The following is a 27,260-nucleotide window of genomic DNA, read 5'->3' as shown; positions in this document are numbered from 1 at the left end:
TGGCACTGAAAAAGAGAAAGAATGCCAATTTGAGGTAATATTGCAATTAAGTGACATTTTCCAGCACACCTCACATTGAATTTAATTGATAAAGTTTGTCATTAATATACTATGTGCATTTTTTACCTGTTTTATGTCCTTTGTTTCTAATGAGCATGTAATTGACATGTATTTTATGATTATAGAGCTTACTTCAAGGAAAAGAATGCAAGGGCTTTCGTCTGTATGCTTCGTATGGGCTGTTATTTGTGATGTTGGGCTGGGACTGACTTTATGAAGTCCATGTTAGTATTGTTTCTTATGCCAAGGATTCTGTTTTTAATAAAATAAGAAAGTGTATTCTGTTCCCAAGTGCCAAGATAGGTGGTTGTTTGAGCTCTGATAATCTAATGAATGAGACAGCAATGGCCTTATGCCAATTGGGAGTTAAATACAAAAAGATGAGGTGAGTTTAGTTTTTCTACCTTGTAATGAAATTAATACATTCTCCACCTGTGTTCATTTTCCTAAAGAAGGAAATGACAAGGGGTTTAGACTGAGAATTCTATTGTTAATTCTGTTCTTTCTTTTAGCTACACTGTGCTCATTTGGAAAATGAAATGGATTATTTGCTTCACAGAGGATTTTCTTTCTTAATAAGAATCTATGTGTATTGTATTGGGTAATAAAAAAGAGCTCTAGGTACAGCTCAATACTAATAATTTTTTTTCTTACTTGGTACCACTGCCTACCTTTGTAAATCTTCTGAGAGTTTTAGAAAACAAAAGACATCAAGGGAGGAAAGATGATATTAATCAGCTTTCTTGCATCTACCTACCTTCTTAACTAAAAAGAATCTTTTTCCCAAAAGGCTATGATTTTGGTAAGAATATATTTACTGTTTGAGTAAAGGAAGGAAGGAAGAAATGAGGGAGGAAAGGGAGGAGAAAGGCAAGAATATATGAAGAGGTGAAGGAGAGAGAGTAAACATTGGTGGAAGGGCAGTGGGGAAAGGAGAGGCAAACATTTTCTTTTTTTAAAAAAAAAAAAACCTTCTTTACTGTGATCTGACTCTGTTTTGTTGATGGAAGAAATAGTCTCCATTTGATGTGTAGGCAAAAACTGCATTTCATTTCCCTGAGAGCATTCAGATTCAGAGAATACTTACAGGGAAATCCTTAAAGGCAAAAAACCCAGTCCCCAGTCAACAGTGGTTCATAGACTGTATGCAGAGTGAAACATTCTATTGGCCATAGATTTTTGGATAACAGATATGACTTTGACATGGACCCATTAATTCTAAGGCTACTGGCTGGGCACCTTTACTGTGGCAAATCAATTTGTGTCTTAGTCTTGATGCCCCTAGAAAATGTGGTGTGAAGATTTTGATGTAGAGAATTTATTTCAGAGTTAGTCCCAAGAAACATTCATAGGGATGTAAGGAGTGAGACAAGGAAAAACAGGAATCAATAAAGGATATATCAACTAACTTAGCCATCCTGATAACTGGAGCTAAATCCTGATGGGGAACTCTAGCAAGCAGCGTGGGAACCCTTTCCTCAGAGCTATCCCATCCAAGGGGCACAAGATATGTATATCCCAGCTCCCCTCAATCATTATTTGATGGTTGCTTGGGATGAGGGAATGACTGTTGATCTTACCTTGCATCCCACTCTTGAGCTCTGTATCTGCCTTTTGTTACCAACCACTGTTCCCTTCCATCTTAAGGATAAATATTTGTTCTTGCCTTGCACTTCACTCCATTGCTGTTAATATGGTTACTCTCCTCTACCTTAAGGGTAAAATTTGAAGTTTTCATTGATTTGTCAATCAATAATTTACTAGATCTTGAGTCAGAAGATGTAGGCTCCAGTCTTGGCTCTTCAGTTTGCTAGCTTAGTAAGCCACTTTTACCCTCAGTTTCCTTATCTATGAAATGGGGATGTTATTTGCTCTGCTAAACTCCCAAAATATAGCAAGGACTAAATGAGGTAATAGAAGTGTGCTCTACCAAATATTGGTCTTCTTATTCTATATTCTAGAAAGTGAACTACATGAGGGTAATGTTTGTACTTTGTGGGGTTTTTTTTCAGTTTTTATTTAAATTCCAGTTAGTTAACATATAATATTAGTTTCAGTAATAGAATTTTGTGATTCATCACTTACATAAACACCCAGTATTCATCACAACAACAAACCATCCTTAATACCCATCACCCATTTAGCCTATTCACCACTCCCCTCCCCTCCAGGAAACCTCCGCTTGTTCTCTATATTTAAGAGTCTGTTTTATGCTTTGCCTGTCTCCCCCCCCCCACCCCAACATCTTTATCTGTTTCGTTTCTTAAGTTACACATTTGAGTGAAATCATATGATATTTGTCTCTCTCTGACTGAATTATATTGCTTAGCATAATACACTCTAACTCCAACCACACCATTGCAAATGGCAAGATTTTGTTCTTTTTGATGACTGAATAATATTCCATTATATATATTTATATACCACCTCTTCGTTATCCATTTATCAGTCAATGAATATTTGGGTTCTTTCAATAATTTGGCTATTTTACATAATATTGCTATAATCATTGGGGTACATATGTCCCTTCATATCAATGTTTTTGTATCCTTTATATAAATACCTCATAGTGCAATTGCTGGATTATAGGGTAGTTCTATTTTTAACTTTTTGAGTAAACTCCATACTGTTTTCCAGAGTGTCTGCTCCAGTTTGCATTCCAATCAACACTGCAAGAGGGTTCTCCTTTCTCTACATCTTTATCAACACTTTTTGTTTGTATTGTTGATTTTAGCCATTCTGACAGGTGTGAGGTGATAGCTCATTGTAGTTTTGATTTGTATTACTCTGATGATGAGTTATGTTGAGCATCTTTTCATGTATCTGTTAACCATCTGGATGTCTTCTTTGGAAAAATGTCTATTTGTGTCTTCCACTCATTTCTTAACTTTTATTGTTTGGGTGTTGAGTTTGATTAATTGTTTATAGATTTTGAATACTAAAACTTTATCAGGTATGTCTTTTGCAAATATCTTCTCCCATTCTGAAGGTTGCATTTAGTTTTGTTTTTTGTACTTTATGACTGTGTCCCCAGTGCTTAGAATAGTACCTGCCACATAACAGATACAGAGCAGATATAAGAAATACTCAATAAGAGAAGGCAAACATTAGAATAGATAGACTTCAAATATTAATTCTAGAGTTGAAATATTAATTCAGCTACTTGCTGGCCTCTTAATTTCAGGCAAAGTTTTAATTTGAGACTTTTTATGAGTGATTCATTGGTCAGGTATCTTCCTCATAAGGTTGTTTTTAAAAATCAAGATTTATCTTATGATATATTCTCCCTCACTACCATTCACAATTTTACTCTTTGGTTGAGTGTTGCCTACATCTAAAGTTGAAAAAAATAAATTGTTACACTACTCATTTGAATTCTCATAGTCAAATCCACATTTTTCTCTTTGATTATAGTTGCAATCATTCTGTTGTGTTGATATTCTTTCTGAATTAATAGAAAATGACTATAGAATTTTGTATTTGATTCTCAAATGCACATTTTTGGAATACAGTTTTGAATAAACAAAATTGTCTAGGTTAGGCATATCTGTGGCCACATTTGAAGTATTCTCAACTTAATACAAGTCAAGTACCTCACCTAGTACCATGCATACAGTGAGACCTTAATGATAATAATGAGAATATAGTTGTAATAACTCCATTTATTGAGTTCCTACTATGTGGTATTCTCTACCTGGGCATTTTACAAACATTAAGTCATTTCATATCAATCCTACAAAGTAACTGTGACTATTCCTATTTTTTTTCTATTTTAGAGATGATGAAATTGAGGCATCAGATATTACTTCAGCCAGGGTCACAGTTCTTGCCCATAGTAGGACTGAGATTTGAACTCTGTTTTTTCCGACATCAGTATTTATGCTTAATTCATCACACTAGCAATTATTTCTTCCTTTTTATGTAACATAAACCCTTATTTACAAACTATTTAACCTTACACCATCCATATGAGGCTAAAACTATGTTATTTCTATTCTATAAGTGTGGAAATCATAGGTCAGAGGGGTCATATGACTCCTACATAGACTAATACCTACTGAAGAGCACAGAGAGGACCCAGGAGAATCTGACTCCAAAACTGTCTTTTCCAAAATGTGTTGAATGGACAGCATGACTCTCTCTCAAAAAGTAGCCCTTCTTCCCTCAAACATATTATCAGCCAAATCCTAATTAAAAGAGCAAATATCTTAATTGACTAGTGATGGTAATAACTGAGGTATTATAGACACATAATCATGTATTCAACATAAGTAGAATCTCCTTATTAAACATTCTTCTCCATCCTTAACTCTTCAGTACAATGCAGTCCCCTTGCCTATAGTAGGTACTTCATAAATGTTATATAAATTAATCAGGTATTTATTGGTGTATTCAAAATAATTACTGAGTACTTCCATGTGCCAGAAAAGTGTCAGGAATTAATTAAGAACATACCAGCAATGGAAAAAAAAAACCCTCCTATTTGTGGAAAGTCTCAAGTCTAGGGAGTGATATAAACATAAATAAATACTCATACACACACACACACACACACACACACACCAATAAATACATAATTACAAATTGTGATAAGAAGAATAAAGGGCAAAGACAAGGTATGATAAGAGAGAGTAACAAGGCCTTTAGATGGGGAAGGCCTTTCTGAGGAAATGATAACTCATAAATAATAGAAAAACAGATGATTCCAACTGCTGTAACCCCCATCCCTTTGGCAGGAATCCAGGCACTGAATTTTTGAATCCAAGTTAATACTGTCTACTTGAATATAAGATCTCATTTCTAGTGAGTTAAAACTGGGTCTATGCAAAGAAGCACGGAGGAGCTTTCTGATGAGATGAAAATATTCTATAACTTGATCAGTGTGTTAGTGATTATTTGGATTTACAAATCTGTCACAGTTCATTGATTTTTATACTTACACTGTGTGAATTATATTATCCATAAATTATACCAGCATAAAGTTGATTTGAAAAAAAAAGACAGATTTGAGTCAATAAGCAAGCAAACTAAAGATGAGTCAGAATTATTCTGACAATTACCTGCATCTATGTTTTAGTGGTTTTACATGTCTGGGAGTCATATATTGTTGGATCAGTACCTGCATATAGATTACTTTTCCATTGGTAACAATAGTTCTTTCTGACTTGTCAGGTATATCAGACATTTTTTAAACTAATGGTTCTAAGATAGAAGAGCAAAGAAGATAAAAGCTTTTTCAATGATGTGGTTGAATTTTTTTTCATACTTTGGCTGCATTTGGGAAGTTTTTATAGCACAAGTGAATAATAACAAGAGCATCATGATAATGCCTTTTGTTTATAAAATTCTTAGCTCTGAAGATACCAAACTGCTTTGCATTCATGTCTTCATTAAATCATTTTTACCTGAAAGAAGTTAAAAGTGTCTTATCCCCATTTTACAGGAAACTAGAACAGAAGCTGTTTTGGGGGATAGCCGACTTAGATATATATCAAGGTCTAGTGGGCTGTGATCACAAACTCTTTTGTGAAGGTTGTTTTTCTTTTTAATTTTTCATTTATGTGGCATTCAAAGGAAACTTTTTTCTGTTTGTGTGCATATGTCAATATTTTAATAGCAAGAAGGCAATGGAAGCTGCTCATAAACACAGAAGCTAGAAACATCAACTATTCCATACCTGATAGATTGATACATAAAGTGATTTAACTAGATAATTATTAAATAATACAAAGCTTCAGGATAAACATCCATTACACATGGATGTGAATTAAGAGTTCACAATAAAAGGTTCTTCCATTGTTATTTGCCAAACAATTCAAAATATGTGCTGAAAGAAATAGTTTAATTTTGTAGTCGCTCTCTGGATTTGAACAATGGGAAGGCTACTTGCTCAAAATGTGTGGTAATATTATAGAGTATAAGGGAGCTACTGTGGAAGCAGTGACCTGATGTAGAATATACCTCAGGCATTTACTAGCCAGGCAATCTTGGTCTATCAGAAAGAGTTGCAAGCACTTGATGAATATGATAAAATAAATTTGATAAACACACTAACATTGTCTGGCAAATAGAGGGCACTCTTAAAAATTGGTAACTATTTTTTTAAGATTTTATTTATTTATTCATGAGAGACACACAGAGTCAGAGACATGGGAAGAGGGAGAAGAAGCAGGCTCCATGCAGAGAGCCTGGTGCGGGACTCAATTCAGGGACCCCGGGATCACTCCCTGAGCCAAAGGCAGATGCTCAACACTGAGCTACCCAGCCATCCAAAAAAATTGGTAACTATTATTAGTAAAGTGGCTCATCAAGCTATAAAAATTGAGTTTGAGTCTACTAAAAATAAAAGACAGATTGCTCAGTTATAAAAAACATACTTTTCCAAACCACAAAAATATTTTCTATGTGATTTAGCAAATTAACTTAGGGCAATTTAGCAATGGTGCAAACCTTGACACAGGAAGAGAGAAAGGGGATTACAGAATGTGGAACATGATGCCAAGACTAGATTAAGATTTCCTTTCCTCCAAACTCAGAAATGCATGGTGCCTTCCATTTGTAACTTGAAATAATATCATTCGACTGCACAATAAACAAAATCTTAGATTTCTCCTGAATTTAAAATCGTTTCTAGATTTTCAAATTGCAAAGTTCTGGTTGCATTTATCACAGTGAGGTGTGTGTGTGTATGTGTGTGTGTGTGTGTGTGTGTGAATCTGAGATGCTTGATTTGCTTGTTCTCTAGGAAGAGGAGTTCCTTGCTGAGTGATGATGCATCAGAGTGGGGCTGACCGTGGAACCCTTAGGAAATGGGGCAGAAGTTGGGAATGCTGATGTCTAGAGGACATAGATAAGTGAGAATGATACCTCTGTGCCGTAATTGTCATGTCCAGGAAAAGCTGAGAACTTAAAGAGCTGCACCTTTGTTTTAAGGTAAATTACCAGTAGGCCATCTACTTTGCAGGAAATAGCAAGAATAATTGCCTTCCTTGATCCTTGACATTGAGTGAAGAAAAAGAAAAGTTCCCAAGAATTTGAGCAACCACAGTAGGCCTTCATGTGTGGTTTACAGCCTAAATTCATTCTACTTGGGGGATCCAAATAAGCCCTCAAGCCAAATGTTTAGTTTCAAGTTGTTGCAGCTCGATAAAACTTCTAAATGAGTAGCAGGAGAAAATGCAAATTACATTTGGGTGAATCAACATTTGGCTCAGGCATCAAAGAATTTCCACAGATAAAGCTTCAAGAAAAATGAGCTCAGGGTAAAAATCACAAAATACACAAGAAACACCTTCAAAAAGCAAAACACAGATGAGAAATTGTGTATCATCAGCTTCATTAAAAACCAGAGAGATGTACATTAAAATACACAATGAGATACAGAATCGGGAAAAGGTAAAAATCTTATGATATTAAGACTTGGCAGAGATGTACAACAGAAAAATTTTCAAGTCCATAGTTCAAATAAACAGATTTCAAAAGCAGTTTGGCATATTATGGTAGCATTGAACATATGCAGACCCTATTGCTCAGCAATTCCATTCCTAGCTCTAAACCTAAGGGAAACTATTGCTTCCATGTCTTAGGATCCTGAACCAGAAGACACATGCATGAATGTTAAGAGCAGCAATGTTTATAGTAGCGAAATGCTAGGAAAATCTCAAATGCCTATCAACAGTGGAATGAAGGGGAAAAAATGTGGTGTATTCACATAATGTAATACTCTCCAACAAGAGTGAATAAACTACAGCTGCACAAAACAACATGAATCTATCTTAATGACATAACACTGACAGAAAAAAAAAGCAAATCTAGTCACATAAACTTTTAAAATTTGCCAAGTAGGATGTTATGTTTCAGGGTATTAAGCAGTGTGTTAAAACTATCAAGAACATTGAGGGAATGATAAAACACTAAATTTGGTGAATGAATTTACCTTTAGAAGCAGGAGGGACAGTAACTGGTATCAGTGATGGACCAGTGAGGAACTTAAGTTAATGGACATCTTTTATTACTTACACCAGGTGGTAGATACAGTGCTCATTATATTTTAACCCTTTACCCCAAGATAATGTTTATAAGCATTCTTACTGTGTTTTTAACACTTAATTTTTAAAACTTGTAAGCTCTGTAAACTTAAAACTTGTTTGATAGCCTTCTTATTCCCATATAAGGGGCAAAGGCTTCATGTTTCCTTTTGTCTTGGTTGAACCAAATAATTATTATGTTGATGCTTTTGCTCAATATTCAGGCTCACAAATTATTCTAAGAAACTCCTACCTTACAAAGAAACCATCTAGAGTAGTTTGTTTTTAAAATTAGAAGCTCCATATCAAAGAATCATGGGATAAAAATATTATAATATGTTGTAAATTTTTTAAATTTATAGACCTTATCATCTCTATTGAAATGACATTGACCAATACAAAAGTTTCCTTTAGTTTTAGAATTATTCACAGGCATGCATATTTGTTTGGTCTTCCTTTGTAATTATTTAAAATATATTTTTTTAGTTGCTGTGAGTGGGGAGAAGATATGTGGCAGGTCAGCTATGTGTTATGTGCAAGGTTTCCAATATTAAGTCCACCTTAATTAGAGAAGAGGTACTTCATGCTTGTTGATATTCCTCTCAAAGGCAATTAGCTGCTATCATGTTTGAGTTCCCAGAAGGCTCAGAGATGTAGTATTTTATTATTGACTTCCTAAAAGAAGATATATGTTGAATTCTATTATTTCGTTAAAAATAGGGGCTCCTGGGTGGCTCTTGGTTTTGGCTCAGATCGTGATCTCCGGGTGGTGAGATTGAGCCCCCCAGTGGGATCCACACCCAGGTAGGAGTCTGCTTAAAAGATCCTCTCTCTCTGCCCCTCCCCCAACTTGTACATTCACTCTCTCAAATAAATAAACAAATCTTAGAAGAAAAAAAAAAAGTCCACATAGCTTGCGAGGGGTATGCAAGTTTCTCTGATAAATCCTGTCATCCCTTTTTTCCTCTCTGGGTCCATTTTCTTGGCTTCTTGGAGTCTATAGCTAAGCCTTGCTGTGGTTATCCAGAAAGGTATGTTAATGAAACACACACACACACATATATATGTCTATGTCTATGAGCATATCCTGTTTTTTATGGAAAGAAACACAATTCATAGAGGATTTAGTACATTTGAGGCTTCCAGGGCAAGATTATATTTTGAATATTTATCTTTTGTTCACTTCATTTCCTTCTGCTTCATAATTTTCCCTAAGCTGCACAGAGCTTCTTCCCAGCCACAAAGCCTAATTTTATTTGCCTAGAAAGAGGAAAACAGCATTATGAAGCATAACAGCATTTGTGCCTTCACATTTCTCAATTCAGAGTAGAGGCATGAAGTTGAATATAGAAATTCCTCCCCACTAACCCTCAATTATGAGTTCTTCTTATATAAAATTAACCTCTGTGTGAATTTACTTCTGTATAACTTTTTAACAGCTATATGAAAGTGAAATCTCGTCTAGGTGAATCAAGTGAATTTTAAATCACTTCAGGTGAGGTTAATTACAACCCAGCAGAAACTTGGATCTGGAAATAAGTAGCAAGTCAAGTGAAGCAAATGGTATAGAGATTCTGAGCACCAAGTCTTTAAGATTATGAAAGGAAGGTAGTACTTCCATTAAAATTGGCCTTAAAAACATGTGTTTGCCTGTGTTAAGTGCATAGCACTAGAGGGCAGTGTTCAAGAATGTGTGGCTAATGTGTCTTGTTCACTTCTAGCACCGGGTTGCCTAACTTAGTGCATCACATAGTAGGCATTTGGTAAATATTAATAGAATGAAGATAGGAGGAAATAGATCACATCAAAGAAATAAGACTCATACTGTTTGGATTATGAACATAGCAACTTCTATCTAGATATGTCTCCTGAGGCAAGGGAAACAAAGGCAAAAATAAACTATTGGGAATACATCAAAACAAAGAGCTTCTGTACAGAGAAGCAAACAATAAAACTAAAAGACAAACTAGTACATGGAAGAAGATATTTTCAAATGACATGTCTGATAAAAGATTAGTAACCAAAATATATAAAGACTTTATACAACTCAACACCCCAAAAAACAAATAACCCAATTAAAAATAGGCAGAAGACATTTCTCTAAAGAAGAAATACAGATGGCCAATAGACACAGGAAAAGATGCTCAACATTACCCATCATCAAGAAAATACAAAACAAAACTACAATGAGATATCACCTCACATCTGTCAGAATGGCTAAAAACAAACAAACAAACACACACACACACACACAAGAAACAGTAAGTGTTGGCAAGGACGTGGAGAAATAGAAACCCTTGTGCAGTTGGTGGGAGTGCAAACTGCTATAGCCACTGTGGGAAAAAATATGGAGATTCCTCAAAAAGTTAAAAATGGAACCATCCTATGATCCAGTAATTGCACTACTATTTACCCATAAAATTCAAAAACACTAGTTCAAAGGGATACATGAACCTCTATGTTTATTGCAGTACTACTTGCAATCACTAAATTATGGAAGCAGCCCAATTGTCCATCAATAGATAAATGAATAAAGGAGATATGGAATGGAATATTCCATTAATGGATTGGAATATTATTCAGCCATAAAAACGAATTAAATCTTACCATTTTCAACAACATGGATGGAGCTAGAAAGTATAATACTAAGCAAAATAAGCCAGTCAGAATAGACAAATACCATATGATTTCACTCATATGGGGAATTTAAGAAACCAAACAGACAAGCAAAGGAAAAACAAAAGGAGAGAGAGGCAAACCAACAAAGAGATTATTAACTATAGAGAATAAACTGATGGTTACAAGAGGAAAGGTGGATAGGGGGTGGGAAAAATAGGTGATGGGGATTAAGAATACAGTTATCCTGATAAGCACTGAGTAACTTTCAGAATTGTTGAGTCACAACATTGTACATCTGAAACTAATATAATACTGTATGTTAGCTATACTGGAATTTAAATTTAAAACAATTTTTAAAAAGAAATAAACAAGAAAAGACTAATATCAGATTTTTCAACTATAACAGTGGGTGCAAGAAAATGGCGGAGAGCTTTTAAAATATCAAAAGCTAGTTACATAAGACCTTGAATTTGTTAGAGATGATCGACTTTATTATACAAAGCTCTGAAGCCTACCAAGACCCACCCTGAGAACTTTGGATATAGTACTTAAAGAAGAAGATAGGTATGTATTAGGAGATACTGCAAGAAATATGTGGTGTTTTAAAAATCACTTCATTCTTTGTTAAAAACTATTGTTTTAAAAATTACTAAGAGCAAAAAGAAATATAAAAATACATTTAAACTAATATAACATTAAAAGTAAGGATAGTACCAGGAGATGTGTTTGAGGAGTGGAATTCCATGAATATGATGTATTTATTTTAAAAGAATGGAAAACATAAAGGAAAGGGAATGTTATTATTTTAAAAGTATAGAATAGGGGGCTCCTGGGTGCCTCAGTTGGCTGAGTATCGGACTCTTAATTTCAGCTCAGGCCATGATCTCAGGGTCATGACACTGGGCCCCATATCCAGCTCTGTGCCCTTCCCTCTGTGCCCCACCCTTGTGCTTCTTACCCTGCTTGCACATGCATACACATATGCTCGTACTCTCTTTCACTCTCTCTGTCAATAAAAGTATAGAACAGAATGCCAGATTGAAATAAATGAAGCAGATCCAAATATATAAATGGCTACAATAAAATGCTAACAGAGAAAAGCCCAAATAATTAAATACAAGATGATGACTTTTTATTTTATTTATTTATTTTTTTTGATGATGACTTTTTAAAATGAAAAAAATTCACTTGTACATATATATATATATATATATTCCTTTGTATATGAATGCTTACAGATACAACAAACACTCTGTAAGATGGAAAGGAAGAGAATAATGTATGTGAATTTCAGATTGCTAACTGCCTGAGGAGATGGGTTCAAGGGGATCATTTGCTTTGGAGGAGGAACATGCTGATCAGTTCTTTGGTTTTTATTTTGAGGGTAGATTTCCTTATTATGTTGTTAAACATTACTAAGTTTTAAAAAATTTATCTAAATACAGTTTTGAAATTATCTAACATCAGTTTAAAATAAAAATAAGTATTATAGTACTCTTTGTCACTAATTTAATATGTGCAAATTTGTCCTTGTTTATATTGTATAATATTTTATTTTAGTGAATATAAAAATACATAAAAGAATTTTCATAGATGTAATTCTACCAACAAGCCTATTAACCTTTGATGCATTAGGATAAAACTAGCTTTTTCTACTCCAAAATCTTTTATCACAAATTCTAGACAAACTGAAACACTGTAGGTGTGTTGGAAGAAAATGCTTATATAAAACAGATGTATTTTCCAATTCAGAGCTTCCTTATATTAAAGTCACTGTTTAATTAATTTCACACAATATTATCTGGTTGACTTACTCCTTCTCTCTAAGCGCCTCTGGGAATATCTGAAATATTGTACAGATGCTCTTACAGAGAATTACATTACTAAGTGTCATTAGCATAAATCAACATTCAACATTAATTTAGTAGTTTGGGCTTGGAGGTGACAAACCTCTTTTTTATTCATTCACCTCCAAATTCCTGTCTGTGTTGGTGGCTTCGTGTGCTTGGAGATTTTCCGTATGAACTGTCTGCTTCCTGAGTGGGATCCTCTGAGGAGCTTGACTTGCCACTGTCTAGAATCCTTAGGCCTCCCTCTTGAGTGTCTAGTCCCTGTAACATGCTGGCTTTTCTTGGAGACCTTCTTCCAACAAGTTCAGACTTCCTTTCCTAAACTTTCTAATACTATATGATCTTCCTTAAAGGAAGAGAGAAGAAAGCATGCTGGGTAGTGAAGGGACATATATAAAGACAAGTGGCAGAGCATAAATCTAAGATCTTCTGTACAAAAAAAAATATTAGAGATCCATGATATTTTAACTTTTAAAATAAAAAGGTGAATGCTTCCAGCAAGGTAGGCAGAGGCTACCCTACAAAGGGCCTCGCATATATGCTAGGGCGAATGAGCTTCATCCTACAGGTGATGAGGAACAAATGAAGGATTTGAATCAGGAGTCTTGGTTCTGGATTGGACTTGAGGAAGATCACCTCCTAAGGCAGAGTAGAGCTCACCTCCACAACCACCACCTTTTATAGTAATCTTCCTATTCTTTTTGTCCCTTTGGTTCTAATCATTATGTATGTCATACATCTCCACAAATCTTGTTTGGAAAAAGGTGTGAAAAAATCATGATTCCAGTGTTATCAAGTGGTTAAATTGCAGGAGTTTCCCACTTAATCCTCATAGTAGCCCAGTGAGGTAGATACTATTTATTACTCTCCCCATTTTACAGATCAGTAAAATGAGGCACAGGGTCAAGTAACCTGTCAAAGATCACACAGCAAGTTGAAGAGCCCTCTCAAGGGTATCTAAAAATAGAACAAATATTATTAGCTGCTATGCTTTAGCACTTTCCATTAAAATATACTCTGTGGCCTGTAGAACTTAATTACAGTATTCTATATGAGAATTTCAGGTATTGAAATTCACAGATTACATGTGAATGAGCCCCATGAGATTCAAGGCTTTGCTCTATGTATTGCTAAGGCACAACATAGAAATATGAAATGTATTTAGTTGGTATTTGGCTGACACTCCCCGTGGATATTATGTCTGTCCTTAATATAAATGAACACCTATTAATGGCCATAATGTGGTGTAGGTGGCTGGCTAAACTCACTTAGTACATGATTTATTGACATGATTGTTTTACGAAGACACATCTAATGAGTTTTCTCATGTGAATCTTTCCATGTGAAGCATTCCATGTGAGAACATCTTTGAATACTAGACATTTGAGATGTTCTAATAATTCTTTCTTATTTTGAATGTCACAAATGATTACATGCAACTGACTGAGATAGTTTAATAATCAAAAACAGCATTAAAGGAGAAATGGAACTGTATTTACTTTGTGTCTAATAAATGCCAGGCACTATCTCTATATAATCTCATCAACTCTCATTTTATACATAAGAAAATGAGGGCTCAGGGAAGTTAAGGACCTCACCCAGTATTTTCCAGTTAATAAATAGTAATGCTGGGTGGGATTCAACCTACGTGCATCTGAACCCAAAGACTGTTCTTCCCACTGCAACATACTCACTTTGTCTATTAACAATATGCAGACATCTTTGAATATATTAACAACAAAAGGAAAATTTAAATCTACGAGTTCAAATGATGGCCTGAGTCTTTTGATCCACAGGGCAGCACTCTAATGATTTGGCCAAAAATCTTCCCCAATTTGCAGCTTTTGGCTTCTTTACAAAGGTTAGGTTAAAGTACAAAAATGGCCATCTAGGTGATTTCCTCATTTATCAACATATGACTGAGACTTTCTGCCAGCTAACCACTTCCACTGGACACTGTTGAGTAGACTATGGGCAGAAGATGAAGACTTCCTTTTAGAGCCACAATTATAATCTAGGAATAATAATAATCTTTGAAAAAAATTATTGCCTGTTTTTCTTCTTGATTGTACCCATTCAGACTTAAGCATGGTCTTGTATATCTGATATACGTACACGTACACTCCTACCCAAATTCCTAAGGACACACTTTAACTACTCATAAAAGTAGTTAATGATTATTCTATAGGCTGTACCAATATTCCTTGAGATCTGCTGTCTGTATTCATAACCATTCTCAGTTCCAAACTATATTATGTAATACATTAATAGCCTAAAGCTCACCAACCTATGGGCTGCAGCCTTTGGTATATGAATACCTACACACACACACACACACACACACACACATTTATTTATTTATTTATTTATTTATTTATTTATTTATTTATTTATTCTTATATTTCTACCATGTTAATGAAAACTACTATTGAACTTTTGGTTGTTTGTTTTGCTCTGCAGTTTCCTTCTGGATTTGATACACTCTTAAAAGGCAACAATTGAGAAATGAGTGTATTCTCAATTGTTACCTTTTAACTAGGGCCCTGAAAAAGCTAATGGCTTCTCTCTAAGACTTCAAACACCATTCTATATATAGCAATAATTACAGTCAGGGATTCTATTTTGAATGACACCACTTTCTACCCAACAATGTTGGACTTCCTTGTGTACTGAGGATGGACTTTACCATATTTCCTTGGGTCTTATATAAAGGAAACTCCTGGCTCTGAGAAAGAGATACACAATTAGGGATAGACCCCAGTCACACCTAGCCTCTGCTCCCTGTTCTTGAAAAGCCTGAGTTGCTGTGGGCCTAACATAACCCATCCATGTGAAATACATATGCATTTCTGCTTCTCTCTTCCCATTCCAATCTATAGAACTTGTGCTTTTCTTATATTATGCCTGTACTATCCTTTCTTCTCCAATTCATCATACATATCACTGTCTAATCAATATTCTCAGGATTTGACTTTGTAGTTTCCCATTGTCTGAAGTAATCTGAAAAATGTTAAGCCTCATGTAGAATACCCTTCTTCTGGTCTTTCCAGACATACCTTCTTTATGTATTCTCACTCCTACTCTATATGCTTATCCAAATTGACTGGTTTTTATTTTCTCATCACTCACTCTTCTTCTTGCCTAAAGGAACCCCATTTCCTACTTTTCCATATGTTTCCATTTACCAGGTTTTCAAGGTTTTTTCCTCCATGAAACTTACCCTTTTAAAGAATTTTGTATTTGAAAGAAACCTTTGAAGTCATTGAATCCAATATGTATTTCATTATTTTTCCCCTCTAAAATATCCTCTGTTAATGGTCATCTAGTTTATTTATGTCTGGTGACAAGGAAATTGGTATTTAGGCTAAGGTACAAACTGTCTTATCTGTTTATTGCCAATGTCTTATATGTTTTAGAGTCATAGAATATGCTTGAAACATGTTTCCTAAATGAATGAATAAATGAAGGAATAGTTGTCTGTCTCTCAGGACACTGGCCAGCTAATTTTTTTCTGTAAATGGTCACATAGTAAATTTATTTATGGGTTATATGGTCTCTGTCAAAACTGCTCATCTCTGCTACTGTAGCAGGAGAGCAGACATTAACAATATATAAAGAGTATGACTGGATTTGCCAGCCTGTAGTTTGCCAGCTCCTGTCTTAGGACAATAAAAGCCATCTTGATACAGTTTTTAGTATTCTTCATCATGTTACTTCAAATTTCTCCAGCTAAAATTTTATGACTCTTATTCAGATGTTCCAAAACAATATGCGTGTTTTCTCTGATCATGTTCAGTTCCCTCAGCCATTCCTTATATTATTTTGAATTTCTTCACTAACTTAGCCTTTCTCCTAGATTATGTTCCATTTGTCTATGGATCTTATAAAATCTGGTTTCCAAAACAGAAGCAATGCTCCCTATTGATATGACAATAGAACAGTAAAACAGGTTCATTTCCTACCTTCCTTTATATGTTGCAGGTGTAATAATAAAGCCTAAGATAGCACTAAAATGTGTGAGAGACACATCGCATTTCCTATTGATTCAAAAGTCATACTTCTCTTGTATATTCTTGTCTAAATGATTCTGTGTTAAGTATTGGGGATTTTTTTTGGGGGGTAGAGAAGGGCCAAGTAAAAATCTCATGTTTTTCATTATATTACTTCCTTATTTTATTTTAAAAGACTGTATGATATCAAGGATCAGTTTAAAAATTATAAGACACTTATAATGACACTCTGGCTCCCTGATTCCTTGCCAGTGCTTCTTAACCAATGATACTCATCAAATGCATCTTATTATTTTTAGTTCATCACTTAGTTATTTGCTATATTTGTCCCATTTAGTTGTATCCTTTTTTTTTAGTTGTATCCCTTTTATCTGATCTATTCACACATGCATTCATTCACTCATTCTAAGTTTTCTGTTAAGTGCTTACCATGTGCCATTTACCATGTGAAAGAGAGACATACCTTTTGTGCAGGGCTTGCAGTCCTCCTTGATATCAGGCCGCAAATGCACCATGTGATTTCTAAACAATCAACACAAATCCACATTTCTTGCTGTCATATGGTCCCTGTAGGATCTACTTCATATATCCAAACATAGTCCCATTGTGGGTTTAATCCAGTTTTCCATATGTCCCCTGACATTTGGTTCTGGTACATATTTTGATTCTATTCCTTCTTTGTCTTTCTGTTTAGGTTTTGTCTTTCTGAATATTCCTTTTGGTTCCCCTTCAGGGATGCTGGCTTGAATACACCATACCAGCTGTCTTTTATTTAGACTACGTCAAGATGTACACCTTTCCTTTGCCTAGCTTGTCTCTTGAGACTTAGCTTGTACCTCAGGTTGAGGAAAAATGTTGCCCGTAAGCGGATAACTATTTGGAGACAGAGTATAGACTAAAACCTGGCATCCTAATTTCCTTGTTCAGTGCTTTTATAACCATAATGCTCTGCTCTTTCAGACTGGTAGGAAGGCATGATTTCACATTAGTTAACTTGGACTGTATTTGCCATTTCTGTCAATAGGACCAGAGCAGACAAACAGAAAACAAACCTGCCTTTACATTCCTGCAAGTGCCACCTCAGCAATTCTTGTAAACTGACTCCTCATCTCCAAACCATTTCTTTGGCTCCAGCCTGCTACCAGTTTCTTTAGAATTCACCCTACAAATTAAGACATTTCCCCAACCTCTCTCCCGTGTAGTTTAAAATCAAATAATTGTAAATATTCTTTTAAAAAATGTATCAAGATTAAATTCTTACAACATCATTTTCCACTGATATTCTCTGTCCTGGAGAGACCCTAGGGTTGCAAAATCAACCCCATGCCTTTATCTGCATGTCTTTATCTGTTGGTCTGCATTTTCATAGGTACCACTGTGATGTTAAATGTAGTGTAACATGTTGCTATCTATACTGACAGTCACTCAACTATACTAGTTCTGGGTGTTGTGGGCAAAAATGGACCCCCTTTCCTGGACCCAAACATATTACTCACTAGGAACTGAGGAGCCAGTTACCAATGTAGTTTTGAGAGAATGCCAGATGTACTGGCATTACAAGTCAAGGTAAGCTCCTTGTGAATAAGTTGTGAACATCTTTGTATCTTCCACAGCCCTAATTATAATGATTAATGAACTGATGTAAATCTATGCTGCTGTCTTTCTGGAGGTTACAGGTTTACATGTTAATGGCTTTGCTTAAGAATAATGAATGACCCCAGAACAAATTTAGAATTCCTGGTTGTACAGTTGTACAGAATTATCACTCATTAGGTGAACAGTAGTGTAGTAAAGGTGTTTCTGGAAGTCTGGATGTCTTTAACTTAAAGCCCACTGACTGGAGTATACTGTATAAAACTGCTGCCTCTTAGTAAAAAGGCCAGTTCGTTAGCTTCCTGCTTCATTTGAAATGTTTCCTGTGTTCCTTGGGATATATAAAGCAGCTTCTTTGGGGAGGTTCTTATCCCAGTTATCACAAGTTGAAACTTTTTGCATCCCTCTGATGTTTGAGAGTTTCTCAAACTTAGATCCCAAAGAAATAAGTATCCACCAACTTAAGACAAGTAAAATTGTTTTATAACTTTCAGAAATTTTCTATCAGAGGAATACATAATAACACCTTGTGTTTATTTATCATGTGGAGCCCTTAATGAGCTATAATGGCCTGATGACATGAATAAATTCGTGTCAATGATGCCACATATATTTAGACAGAAGAGTATAATGATTGGATCCAGTATTAAGAGTTAGTAAGTGAGAAAAAGGAATTTGTGATGTGGAATTTCTTTAGGAACAGAGCAAAGAAATCCAACAATTTTCAGAAAAGAGACTACAGAGATATGATGACCACTGAGTTGCACTGTTCACTGGCTGTAAAATCCTAACTGCATTCTCTCAAAACTGCATAGAATTAGGAAACTTCTTGTTCTGATTATAAAGGCTGCCTGAAATAACATTTTGCTAGACTGTAAATTGTTCTGACTACATTTAATGCCTGATAAAATCTGTACATTTATGGTAGAAAATGTAAGCCCCTACCAAATTTTTTAAGGTTTCTGAAACAGAGAAGCCTGAATTTTTTCCTAGAAAAATGGCATGATTAAAGGTATCGTATTGGGGGATCCCCGGGTGGCTCAGCGGTTGAGCATCTGCCTTCGGCCCATGGCATGATCCTGGAGTCCTGGGATCGAGTCCCCCGCCGAGCTCCCTGAATGGAGTCTGCTTCTCCCTCTGCCTATGTCTCTGCTTCTCTCTCTCTCTCTCTCTCTCTCTGTGTGTGTCTCTTATGAATAAATAAATAAAATATTAAAAAATAAAGGTATCATATTGTTCTTTGAAAATAGCTTAACAAAACTATAGAGATTTTGGCCAAATTAACCTTGAAATTAGTCTTGAGACATGTTTTATAACATAGGTATAGGTATAGATATACATATGTATATGCATTATGTATGTACATGTATTTTAATACAATATAAATTAGTATGTATGTGTATATTTGTCTCTTAATTTATCTCAGTCTGGATTTCAAGAAGGATAAATACATTAGTTTAATGTTCGAATGGCAGCATAATTGTAGATACTGTGTAACACTGAAGAATGCTTTCTGACTTAAAACTTAAACATAACATTATTGACTGTGTTTACTGCCTAAACAAATATATGTTGACAATTAAATTAAGCCTTTTTAAAGATTTATTTATTTACTTATTTGAGATAGCATGAGTGGGAAAAGGAGCAGAGGGAGAAAGAAGAGAGAGAGGAGAGAGAGAGAGAGAGAGAGAGAGAGAGAGAGAGAATATCTCATGCAGACTACCTGCAGAGCCTGCCCAACCTGGGGTTAAATCTCACAACCCTGAGATCACTACCTGAGCGGAAATCAAAAGTTGGATGCTAAACCAAATGAGCCACCCAGGTGCCCCTAAGCTGTTCTTCATGGGACACAGGAAGATATTATGGATATGATACAGGCTTTATAGGCAGTTGTATCTGTGTTCAGTGCCATGTCTTCTGAGTTTTGTAATCTTGCTTTAGGCCAATTTTCCTAAGAGAGAGACTCTGAGATGGGAAGTTTTTCTGTTGTTATTGTTTTGTTTATTCATGAGAGACACAGCGAGAGAGGCAGAGACATAGGCAGAGGGAAACGCCTTTCTTTCCCTATAGGGAGACTGATGCAGTACTCAATCCCTGAAACCAGGGATCACACCCTGAGCCAAAGGCAGAAATTCAACCCCTGAGTACCCAGGCATTCCAGAGATGGAAGTTTTTATGCAGCAAGTTTGTTCAGGATTGTACTGGGAATCTATATTGTTGGAGGTGTCCCAGATAGAGATAAAGGGACTTGGCCTTTGTACTCCTTTACTGATGAGTCATTGGATGTGAGCTGCCTGTGGAAGGGGGCATGATTGGGGTGAGTCAGTTCCCCTTGGTAGGAGAAAAATCTCTAGAGGAGTCAGCTGTGAGCCATTGGAAGCCAACACTTGAGGCAGCTGGGGAAATTTCTCCCTTGTCCTAAAGGGGTGTATATGGGTGATGTCTTGTACATCTACTAGGTCTACTTCTTGTGACATTTGGCTCTTCTTCCTTCCTATAATGAGTTTATTCCATTGGGAATAAGCTTCTCCAGGATTCCTTACTAGGTCACCTTTTTTGAGAAAGCCTCCAAGAGGAAGATTAGTGGAGACTACAGCCCTGCTGGTGCATCCAGTCTCAAGACCACAACAGTACTGATACTTATTAACTTCCTATTGTCTACTATCTTCTACTACCCATTCTAGAATTCCTTCTTCCTCTGCCTGCTCCTCTACTGATAGATGTGGCTTACCTTGTGGCCTGGCACAGATCATTACTGAGGAATCTGAACCTCTCCACACCATTCCCTTCTTAGGTGATGGCTCCTGTACTTGTCCATTTACTATCAAAAAAAGCAAGAAAATCCTAAGAAATGCTCTATGAACCACTTGCATACCAGAAATTCTTCCTTGCCCCTGTTATAGGACAGCAGCTCTACTTTTTCCTAATAATCAGTCAGTTACTCTGCCAGTATGGTGACTCTTCTTGTTGCCAGTCAGCTGGCACAGAATGCCCAAGTGATTGGATACAAAATATACATTAAAGTTTAATGAGACTCCTGCTGTGTCCTCTCATAGAGACATTCCCCCTCTAAGAATCAGGATCTCTGGATCCACAGAGCCTAAATTTGTGGAAATAGGAAGCACAAATTCCCCACGTGGGCCACTGGGAGTGATGCTAAGTTCAACCACTTCTACTTCCTCCCCTTGGTTCCTAGACCCATGTATTCATTTTGTCTATTGGGGATGCAGTATCAAAGAATGGTCTTGATTTGGAATATTTCTCGGATCCTTTAAATGACACCCCATCACTGAAAAATATCATCTTCAACACTGGTGTTTCAGTTGTACTGCCAAAAGGGATTGCATTGAACTGTCAGGCCAGCAGCTTCTGGGTCATGTAATACAAATCATGATAAGTAGATTCCATTATGTGCCCACTGCTGAAGTCCAAAGTATTTCCACTGGTCTGAGGTGATACTATGTAGTATCGTGTACTGATGCATCAGACATTCCATAGGTTCTCAGTTTATGGTGCTGAACAAAGCCCTGAAGACAAGTAAGAAAACCTGTATTTGGAATTTGCCTCAGTTTTAGCAAAAATGGATCACTGTTCCTTCTTAGGTAGAAGAGGTCCAGGGTCATAATCAGCTTTCCATCAAGTGGCTGGTTGCTCTCCCTGAGGGCTAGTGCTGAAACTGAGGCTCGGCATTCACCCCTGTTGTTATCAGATTGGGCAGCTCATCAATCTTTACGTATGTAGGAGAGCAGAATTGTATATTGTTTGGCCCATATGAAATAAATGGGTTCCACTAAAAGAACAAGGGTTCTAAGGCTTAAAAAAAGAATGTGAGAGGGGAATGCAACTCCTTGGGCAGGTTATCTAAGATAGAGTAAAGCTTAGAGGAGAACCAAGAACAGATCTTGAAAGTCTTCAGGCTCCATAAGATGGTAAGCCAGTGGCTAGAAGTCTGCTTCTATGTAGTCTGTTAAAAAAAAATCACTAATTATATATTTTTGTTCCTGCCTTTTATGCACTCTTTTGATTTAGTTTTTGAGCTTCCTTTTAATCTTATTTTCTTTTTTGAGTAAGGCTGGTCAATATGCCAAGTTAAAAAAAGAACACAGGCTAACCTGGAACATTTGAGTAAATAAATTATTTCAGTCATCTTAATTTTCCTCATTTATAAAACTGAAAGTAAAATACCTATCTTGCAATTATGGGATTTAAAAACATGCCCAAAATGTACTTGTATCAGTCACTGCTTATTAATATTGGAAAAATCCTAAACGATTTCTGCTGATTTCTAGTGAGTTTCCATCCTTGCTTGGGGCCCTGTAGAGATCTGGCAAAGTGGAAGTAAGGCAGGTAGATGAGATGAGTTAGGAGAGATCCAGTTCCTATTTTGCCTAGGGGATCACTTACTAAGATGTTTCAGTGATTGACATGGGATTTTACTTTGTTTTGTTGGCTTTCTTTTTGAAATAATATAATTTTTGTGTTTTTTTGGGGTGTACTTGATTCTTTTTTAGTTTTCAAAATTTGTTTTATGTTTATCAAAAAACTGTGTGTTGGGGATCCCTGGGTGGCGCAGCGGTTTGGCGCCTGCCTTTGGCCCAGGGCGCGATCCTGGAGACCCGGGATCGAATCCCACATCAGGCTCCCGGTGCATGGAGCCTGCTTCTCCCTCTGCCTGTGTCTCTGCCTCTCTCTCTCTCTGTCTGTGACTATCATAAATAAATAAAAATTAAAAAAAAAAACTGTGTGTTCACTATTAAACATTTCAAGCACTGAGAATTCATTAATCATGGGGGAAAGTTCCCTCTTCAACTTATTACTAAAAGAGAATGACTTTAAGTATTTGGTGTCTTTTCCTCTAGATTTTGTTCTTTGCAAAATCAGATATTACTATATAAATAAATGTATATATTTAACAGAAGTAAAATCATATTATATATACTGTTTCACAACTTGCTGTTTTAACGGTATTTTGTGGGCATTTTTCCAGAACACTTAATGTGAACCTTGCTTTTTAATAACTTTAATATCCTATTGTATTCTATTGTACCACAAACTATTTGATGGACATTCAGGCTGCTTCTATAGGTTTTAACTATTTTTTTTTAAGATTTTATTTCTAAAACAATTTCTATTTATTCATGAGAGACACAGAGAGAGGGAGAGAGGCAGAGACCCAGGCAGAGGGAGAAGCAGGCTCCATACAGAAAGCCTGATGGGGGACTCCATCCGGGTCTCCAGGATCAGGCCCTGGGCTTAAAGCGGTGCTAAACTGCTGAGCCACTGGGGCTGCCCAGGTTTTAACTATTTAAAGCCATGCTGTATTGACTACTCGTATACCTTTAGCATAAATTCTGGAAGTGTAACTGTTGGATCAGAGGGCATGGAAATTTTTAATCTTAATGAATAATGCCAAATTGCCCTTCAAAAAGATGGCATTGAATTTCACTCTGTACAGAGGCGTATTCCATTCTCGAGGTGAGGGTAGAAATTCCACTTTTTAACAGTAGGGGTTGTAGCCGGGATCTGTCTGCCAGGGAGCAGACTATACTTCACAGAGACTAAAGAAACACTGGTTTTGGAAAAGACAGACTTCCAGGGAATCACTTCACCAGTGTACATGGATACCAGTGAGTGAAACAAAGGCTTTTGACAATGAACTCATAAATAGACTTTCAAATCTGACAGACCTGGGTTTAAACCTTACTCTACTATTTATTACCTGTGTGATATTAGGCAAATTATTCAATATCCCTGAGCCTTATAAAATTGGCATAGTAATATAACTTACCTCATGGGCTTGGTATGAAGGTTGAGAAACATACATAATTTATATACACCTGCATGCAATACACACGTATGTCCTATACATGTCAGCCTGATTGTACCATGCCTGCCCTATAGCAATTATTGGTTATTGTTATGATTATTATTAAGCTTTTCCAGAATACATATGTGTGATCCCAACAGGATGTTTTATTTCAGTGCTTTTCTCTCACCTCCTCATTCCTGAAAGAGAACAATGACTAGAAAACATTGGTTGGGTAAATACTGCATTATCATAATTACAATTTCCCTGAGAAAAGTGGCTTGCAGTTTGAATATTCAGCATCGTAATTACAATTTCCATAAGGAATGTAGAACAGTTATTATAAACAACACAATAATCACTTGGTCCATAAGGGAGAACAGATTATTGGGGGAGCAAAGAGAGAGAAGAAGCAAAAGCCTATGTTCTGATCAGCATTCAAGAATAGAAATACAGAACCTGAGAATAAATTATAATAGCCTCTTCATATACTTTTGTCTGAATTTATCAAAAAATCTTATCAAGATGGCACATTTCCATGGGTTGATTAATTGCTGCCTGTCTATTTTCTTCTTATATGCAATTTAGTTTTATCATTTTTATTAAGCATTCCTTCTGTAGTTTTTTCTCATTGTCATTAATAATTGCTTTGCTTCCCAAAATTTTAAAAAGCAAACTATTATGAAGTACAAAAAACACAAAATATTAAAAAAAACTATTTGGGGGAGAAAAAGTTTTATCAGAGTATTTCTGTCTTCACAGTTAAATGTATCTCCTTTGTCAAGGGAAAATGGGTAAAAGTTTTCTTAAAAATCTCTTCTTACTGCCGTGCTGCCTTAATTGGCTTTCACTTAAATTTCCATTTTTTTTTCTTGTCTTTTTCATTTTTTTAGGTGAGAAGAGAAAAACAAAATGCAGCTTTCAAGGTTGGTACTTTTCATGATGTTTTAAAACGTCTTGTTAATATGAAACAGTATAAAAGAAGCAGAACAAAATATATCCTTAGCTTCTCACAGATAGTGATTAGAGGACATTATGTTTTTATTTTTCATACTCATGGATGGAAAAGTCTAACAGAGATTGTAACAGAATGCAATATAGCAATCAAATATTATTCCTGATTAAATCCTTGTCAAAATTATAGAGTTAGAAATATTCAGTATTTTTCTACCTCATCCATCCATTTATCCGTTCACCCACGAATCCATTAATCCATCCATTTACCATTATGGTTTTTTTCAGTAAATACTTATTACTTACATATCGTATATAAACCCTGCCATCTGATATTCCATCGTTTATACTTTGTTTGGCTCACTCTCACCGTATCCTTAATCCTACATCTTCCAACCTTTCTCACTGTTTCAGGTAACAAACTTTCACCTCTTATTACAGGTTTTCAATTTAGCTTGCTGTATTTGATAAAGGAACAGTGTTTCCACAATGTTGCTTAGCCTAATAGGCTTTCAAATATATCTACTCCCAAATAATTGGGGCAAAAAGGAAATCATCAATGTGATAATAAGGAAAAGACTCCTTTCTACATAATGATTCATTGTGTAATGCCTTTCACTGTTTTGTGATATGTATTATTATATGTAGATTATCATTGTGTAGTTTAGAAATATATCTATATACAGTACTCTATAATATCAGCTACTCTTCCTCAAAATTCTAGTGTATAGTTCTTTTTACCTTGTTAGCAATCTTAAGACTTTCTGAAGAACAAATGTATTACACTATGAACAAGGCATTACAGATGCATATGAATGGCCCTTTGTAAGAACAACAGTGGTAGATTGAAGCAAATTTCATGAGAAGCAGAGACTGAGCAAGAGTTAGTGAATGGAAATTTGATAGTAGAATACTCCTTATATTAAAGTAGATAAATATTGTTATAACTTGTAGGGCTATTTTATTGTTCCATTTTAACGAACACTGGTATCCTTATTTTTAAAATATTTATTTACTTTCAGAATACTTATTTTAAAAGGGCTTTCTCAAGTACTCCTTTACTATCCTTGATTTCCCCTAACTCATTTAAAAAAAATAAGGTCCCGAGGTCCTCAGTAGAAAATTCTGCTACCAGAGGTGTGCTTTCAGAAACTTAACTGTGATAATTGGGAAGGGACTTTAGTGTCTGTCTGCTGATCTAATTTAATTTAACTAACCTAAATTAAAATAGTCCTATATTATCTCAGCCATCAATCTATTTAATTATAATACTTACTGAGAGGCAGTAAGTAGTGGTTGAGAAGTTAGGCTCTAGAATCAGATTGCCTGAATTTCAATCCTGTTTACTCATCTACTATTTGTGTGTTGAGTGAACTTATTAGCATCTCTAATACTTGATTTCCCTCGTTGTAAAATGAGAGAAAAAAAGAGTCTTTATCTCATATGGTTGTTGGGGAATAAATGAGATGACGTATTTACAAATTACATTGGCATATTGTAAGAACGTAGTAAAGAGATAGTTGCCATTATTACTTTGTTTCATGACTATTGTAAAACGTTATTATTAGAGGTAGGCAGCATCTCTACTTCTCTGAATTAAACTTCTCTCACGGACTTGATCTTTAATGTTTCAACATCAGAGATGTATTCATTATATGGTAAATTTGTTCCATATGAAAATATGGATAACCTGGCCCATCAAAATGTGACATCTTGGAACAAACTGAATCTACTTTTTTTTCCTAAATATAAGATTTTGATAAATAGCACCAGGGTGAGGGAAATAAGCAATTTGAATGGTTGCTATAAAAAGGAGGGAAATAATAGCAATAAAGGAGTCACTGCTTCCAAGGAGAGGTTTGGTGCCAACTTTCAAATCTTGCTCATACAAAAACTAGCATTGTCTGTGCCTTTGTGTGCAGAGTCCCTTCATTCATGGTGATGTGAAGCCTGACAGACAGAGGAGAGGCTGCAGATTGGTGGGAGAGAGAAAACATTGAGGAAAGGCTGGAAACCATTCTTTCATAACAGTAAAATGTTAGGAAACCTGAAGGACAGAGTGGAAGAGCATTATAAAGGGATGGACCTAGAGCCCTCCTCTTGGTGAGATCTGTAGTGTTGTGTATGTATTGTCCATGTGTATCAAGGAAGAGGAACAGTCAGCCTTCCCTCACCTAGACTGGCCTGTGATCTCACACCAGGTCACCAATATATATCCAACAGCAACCTCTTGGGCCTAGAACTCTTGGTGAACTCAAAAGAAAGAGGTCTAAGTAAAAAGATCCCATTTTATTTAGTCTCCATGAGAGAGGCAACAGATACTGCAAAGTCCACTGGATTG

At 35.7% G+C, this 27,260-nt stretch overlaps 1 protein-coding gene across 11 annotated transcripts in view; it reads left to right on the top strand.

Annotated features, from left to right (window-relative positions):
• Positions 1-27,260, top strand: part of LINGO2 (leucine rich repeat and Ig domain containing 2) — a 1,132,704-nt gene that overhangs the window by 714,267 nt on the left and 391,177 nt on the right. For 9 of the 11 annotated variants that reach the window (XM_077912220.1, XM_077912211.1, XM_077912213.1 and 6 more), the window contains one exon: positions 24,859-24,891. The exons of the other annotated variants lie outside the window; for them this stretch is intronic. The gene's annotated coding sequence lies outside the window, so the exon portion shown is untranslated. The remainder of the gene's footprint in view (positions 1-24,858; positions 24,892-27,260) is intronic. 11 annotated transcript variants of the gene reach the window in all.

The sequence above is a fragment of the Canis aureus genome, chromosome 10 (genome assembly GCF_053574225.1).
Source record: "Canis aureus isolate CA01 chromosome 10, VMU_Caureus_v.1.0, whole genome shotgun sequence".
NCBI classification, from domain to species: domain Eukaryota; kingdom Metazoa; phylum Chordata; class Mammalia; order Carnivora; family Canidae; genus Canis; species Canis aureus.
This window is presented reverse-complemented; position numbering and strand designations above follow the sequence as displayed.